Source organism: Pinus tabuliformis, chromosome 1_2 (genome assembly GCF_031772625.1).
Source record: "Pinus tabuliformis cultivar Carrire ecotype Pingquan chromosome 1_2, CPIR1, whole genome shotgun sequence".
Lineage (NCBI taxonomy): Eukaryota > Viridiplantae > Streptophyta > Pinopsida > Pinales > Pinaceae > Pinus > Pinus tabuliformis.
Window position 1 is genome coordinate 957,500,056 of NC_142298.1, and position 6,490 is coordinate 957,506,545.

Below are 6,490 nucleotides of genomic sequence, written 5' to 3' on the forward strand. Positions count from 1 at the left end.
CACTGTCACACAAGTGTCGTCATGGTGGTCACAAAGTGTACCTTTAGTGTCGCACTTGTCGTAAATTTGTCGCAAAGTTGTCGCTTTGAGGGAAATATGTTTTTAACATGCTTCGGATGATCTATATTTTTGTTTCATCAAAATGTTTCAAGTGTGTGATCACATTTAAGTCAGATCATTGTTCACAATAATCTCTTTGGTCCCACACTTAGCCAAATTTTGAAAAATATCCAACAATCTAGCTTCTAGATTTAAGACATCTATGGTATATATCTTTAGACATAGTTACTGGAGAATCCACATTAAAAACCATTTTCCATCAACGTTTCAAATCCCAATTGGGATCCATCATCAGGACTTTCTTCAAATGGGGGAATGAGATTATTGTCACGGCAGTTCTTGAGAAAATGAAGGTCTGCAGCTTTATGATTTCACTCCATGTATCCCCTCCGTATAGGGAAACGATTCTGGATTTAAGACATCTATGGTATATATCTTTAGACATAGTTACTGGAGAATCCACAGTAAAAACCATTTTCCGTCAACTTTTCAAATCCCAACTGGGATCCATCATCAAGACTTTCTTGAAATGGGGGAATGAGATTATTGTCACGGCAATTCTTGAGAAAATGAAGGTCTGCAACTCAATGATTTCACTTCATGTATCCCCTCCGTATAGGGAAACGATTCTGGATTTAAGACATCTGTGGTATATATCCTTAGACATAGTTACCAGAGAATCCACAGTAAAAACCATTTTCCATCAACGTTTCAAATCCCAGCTGGGATCCATCATCAGGACTTTCTTGAAATGGGGGAATGAGATTATTGTCACGGCAGTTCTTGAGAAAATGAAGGTCTGCAGCTCAATGATTTCACTCCATGTATCCCCTCCGTATAGGGAAACAATTCTGGATTCAAGACATTTGTGGTATATATCTTTAGACATAGTTACCGGAGAATCCACAGTAAAACCCATTTTCCATCAATGTTTCAAATCCCAACTGGGATCCATCATCAGGACTTTCTTGAAATGGGGGATCCAGCCCTCCAGAACTACACATTTCACAACCTTTGTGCTTAAGCCTAGAATTTTTCATTTCACAACTTTGTGCTCAAGGCTAGAATTGCACATTTCACAACTTCAGTGCTCAAGCCCAACCTTGCCTCCCAAAATTGCGCAATCATTTCTCCCAGCCTGGTCCTAACTGTACACTACACAATCACAAGCCACAACACCATTCCCTGAGCTTTTGAATTGCACATTTTTGCAATATCCCAACCTTCGTTCTCTACCAAAATTGCACAATGTGTTCACTTGGTTTCCATCCCCTTAACCTCCCTCACTAACTCCCAGAAATGTGCAGTTTTCTCCCTTAGACTAGCCTAAATTGCACTACATAGTCTCAAGGCTCAAGCCTCATCCCTGAGCTATTGAACTAAGCAATTGTGTAGTCACTTGGGCTCATCTATCCTTCAAAGTTGTGCAATAGGCTTATCTAGTGCCTATCCCCTCAGCCTGTCATCCTGAGCTCCCAGACTATGCAGTTTTCTTCCTCAACCCAGCGGAACTGCGCATTGCACAATCTCAAGGCTCTAGATTCACCCCTGATTGACAGAGCTGCATAGTTACGCAGTTACTAAGCCTATTTTCCAACCTGTCACCTGGTTTTGGTTCCAACTCAGTCATTAGATCAATGTAAGCCATCTTAGACTAGAGGTTTATCATACTAATGTCATCTTGTCTTGAGTGAATTGCAAATGCAGGAACTCTATCATGCTATGGTAAGATAATGAAGAAGGATATGGATAAGGAGGACATGCTAGAGGACACATATGGAGCTAAAGAGATAAGATTATTATAAGGCGAGTAGAAAAAGGGACATCAAACTCTAACAAAAGATCAAGATCAAGATCACATGGAAGACACCTCATCTTCAAGTCATAAGGAGGAGGAAGAAGAAGAACATGTACCATTTGTACAAGAAAATACAAAGAAATAAGCAACAAGAAGGACATCTTGGCACTGTCACATCATCATGCCAACCATGTCATCAGTGTCATGTCATGTCCTATCACGAGTCATCATATGCCACATCATTATTGTGGATTATGTAATTACCTATTCGAAATGTATTGTAAAGTGGAAGTCTGAAGGACACACATGTAATATGAAGACTCATGTAATTCGAAAAGTCATAGGAATTCAAATAGTCATGAGGGTAGTCAAGGAGTCAGAAGGAGGGTGAAGGGCCACCCCTTAGTTATGTATACACCCTCACTATATGAGAAAATGACTTTTCAACTTGGCTCCTCCTACGAGGCATTAGAGAGATAAGCTAGTTCTTTTGAGGAACAAGGAGTGGCTCCAATGCTCCACTATTGGAGTTAGTGGTGTTCATTATATACATGTGTCTTGGAACTTTTACTTACTAACAGAAGCCTTCATGGCTGACATGTTATTGATGCATGGATTATGGATATTTGTAAGACTATTCTGTGAATGTTTGTAATTCATGTTTTCTTTCATATGTACTAAAGAACTTGAAATATTTTTAATTTTAGTACTTATCATATTGAGAATGTGTTATAGTTGCTATTATTGATGTTGGATCCTCATGGACTATTCCATTGGATATTAGACAGATCTTCCTCATTATATTGGTTTCAATGACCATCACATCTCTATGGACTATTCAGCTTGGTTTTGCATGAACCCTTATTGTTCATGTGTGTCTCTACTAGGGTGATACTACTACCTCTCTCTTAGAGGATCACTTTCACTCCCCTTCATAGTAAAATAAATTTGACACAAATACGATTGAACACACACCAGGCACAACCCCTTGCTTTTTCAAGGCACATTTTCACTCCTCTCTCTTGCTAACAATTAGACCCAAGGCATATCTTTAATATATATGGCAACCAGGCCGATATTCCATATGGGGATCCTACTCCAAATGGTGTGAGGTCTAATTGGGACTTCACATTGGGGAGACCCCTCGGTTGATGGATTTCTAGCACTGCCAATAATAGCACTAGAAGGAGGGTCAAATGAAAAGATAAGCCCATTGAATCTGGTTTGAACCTCTTATCTAAAATGGCTCATCCACAAATATTACTCCCAGGGTGTTTCTCTAATTTTTCCATTTATCGATTTTCAATCCTCAATGAGCCTCTTTATCCCTTATCCCAGTTAAATTTTGATGGTGATGATGGAACATCCATAACCAATCACATTCCTAATTTTCTTAAATTTTGTGAATCTTACAAAATCAGTGATGAAGAGTTTTATTGTGTTCTTTTCTTCCTCACCCTTGAAGGTTGTGTTAATCGAAGGTGCCATACCTTGCCATGTGCTTCCATCCATTCCCTTCATCATTTCCTCAAGGAGCTTCATAAAGCCTTTAATAGGTATAATTACCGATATGTTTGTAGAAAATCAATCTCTTAAGAGTGAAGCCTAATGAATCAGTTGAGGATTTTTTTGATCGATTCCTTCACCTTTGTTATGAAATTTCTAAATAAGAAATGAATCAGGATTGCTTGAAACAATATTTTGAGCACTCAGTTCTTATCTCTTTACACTATGAAACTAAACCCCCTGATTTTCCTACTTCCCCAATTCTTGTGAATCATGAGACACATCTAATTTCAGAGGAGGAATTTACTTATCCTTTTGTTTTGTGTCCTCAACCTTTTCCAATTCTGATGAAGGTGCCTCTCTATGATGGTAATAAAGTTGAAAAATCCACAAATCAAATTCCTAATCCATCTTCTCACTCTTCTTCCGTTTCTCATGACTCAGATTCAATGGAGGAAATCCCAGAATGGCTCATGAAGCCCATGGGGAAGACTAACTTCTCCATTCTACAACATGATGTTATCATTCATAACTCTAGCCTCTAACCTGATCTAGATTTCTATGATCCTCTATCATCTACATGAGATGACCTTTTGTATTATGATATGCCCGATCAGTCTTCTCCACCAGCTAGTGTTTCACACTCTCTTGATTTTTGTGTCATTCGTTCAAACTTCGATCAGGGACAAGGTAGTCACTTTACACAGGCAAAGTAGTAGGAAGTTGAAGATTTTTTCAATATTTCTTATATTTTTCAATATCATCCATGTCAATATGATGTACTTCCATTCTTGGATGGTTGTCAATCTGCTAATCTCAGTAGTGAATCAAATGCAATCAACTCCTTCGATCAATCTGTAACATTGGGAAACAATCATTCTGATGATGGTGACTATATTTATGTATGCGATCATGAATTCCTAGGTACATTATCTAATTTTTGGGATCCTCTACGACATGTTGATCTGACCAAATTAGATCTGGAATCTAATCCAACCAAAGAAAATCTCCATATTGAAACTTCCTCTTCATCTCACAATCCCTTGTGCTCTACCGTTTGTGATGCATCTACTTGCGATAGAGATACTCCATGCTCTTAAAGTTCTTCATCCAATGAGTTAACTTCTCAATTGACACAAGGTGGTGAGATTATCCATAATGAAACTGACACAATTAAATCATTGAGTACTCTTTCCATACCTCATCATCTCTTCTCTTGCATGGATACAAATATCTAAACTAGATTGCTCATGACATTTTCCCATTTCATACATCTTCAGATTTCTAATCAGATGAATATTTTAACTTGAGTAATCTAGTTGTTGAAATTGAAAAATATGATCAAATTAGTGACAGAGATGGCTTCCACCCGGTTAATAGTGATCTCATCAATATCAGTGAAAGTGTAGGAATTTATAGGGTAAGTTCCTTAGATAGAACACCAAAGGACACTGCTCACAAATAGATCACAGATCAGTACACCAATATTCTTGACGTAGTTAAAACCCTCAAAGAGGGAAAGAGTCCACGGCTTGAGCCAATGTAGCCACTTCAAGAAACATATTAATGTAAAAGAAAGAAAATTTACATAAGCTTCTCTCATGAACAGTCACCTTACAAATGACCCTCCCTGCTCTTTAAATAGAGATCATGGACCAATTATGTGTTAAGCCATGGATCAAGTGTCGGTAATACCGAGGATAGAATGAACTGTAAAATCACTTCATGTCTAGAACATATTGTGATCGTCAGATTGTAAGTTACAAAAAGTACATACTAAAGAAACACACTTTACCTAACTATACACTAGACCAAGTTATACTTAACTATTTCTTATCTATCGAAATATCCTAACATCCCCCCTTAAGAACAACTTAGGATAGGATTGAAGGATGTACAAATATGACACAATAGGAGAAGGAAGGAGGCATTAGAGCCTATCCCCCCTTAGTGACAACTTCCTGAACTCCAACCATAAATCGAAGTTTAGTAAACTTCACCTCTATGAGAGCCTTTGTAAAGATGTCTGCAACTTGATGATCGATTGAACAATATTGTACTTCAAGAACATGGTCATGAATGAGCTTTCTGATGAAGTGCATGTGTAGTTCAATGTGTTTTTTGTGTTGATTTTAGACTGGATCTTTGCATATTTGAATGCCACTTTGATTATCACACCAAAGTGTAGTCGGATGCTGCTGCTGAAAACCAAACTCTGATAGGATCTGACTAAGCCACAAGGATTCCTTACTAGCTTCCACAGTGCCATGATACTCTACTTCTATTGAAGAAAGATAAATGGCACTTTGTTTCTTGCAAGCCCATGTAATAGGTCCAGAACCAAGGGTGAATACATAACATGTAATAAACTTCCAATCATCAGGGTCACCAAACTAATCAGAATCAGTGAAACCAACCAATAGAGGAGATGCTTCTGCACTATAATGAATCCCAAACTGAATTGTACTTCGAACATAACTAAGTATTCTTTTATATGCTTTTCCAATGACTTTCATGTGGGTTTTTAGGATGGGTATGGGCTGGATACAAATTTTTTCCTACAAGCTGACAGTATAAGGTAGCGTCAACTTCAAGGGAATTACAAGTGACTGAAAGTTTGGCTCCAGACTGAAAGGGAGAAGGGTCTAGATTACAGTCTTTCATGTGAAAGTGGCATAGAATATCACAGGAATACTTGGACTGGGAAAGGGAAATACCTTCCTTGGATTGCAAAACTTGAAGATTAAGAAAATAATGCAAGTGTCCTAAGTCCATCATTTCAAACAGATTTTTAAGGCTGGACTTCACATGGTTTATAAGGTTGGGATCACTACCAGTGAGGATAAGATCATCAACATAAAGAACAAGAATGATAAGGGACTTACCCACTTTCTTGGTGTAGACAGTATTATCAGAATGACACCTAGAAAATCCAGTATCTAAAAGAAATCTATCCATTTTGGCATAACAAGTCCGAGGGGCTTGCTTGAGACCATAAATGGATTTCTTAAGCCAACATTCAAGACTGGAGTTTGTTTGTATAAAGCTAGGAGGTTGTTCCATATATATTTATTCATGCAAGTCCCCATGCAAGAAGGAAGATTTAACATCCATCTGATGGACTTC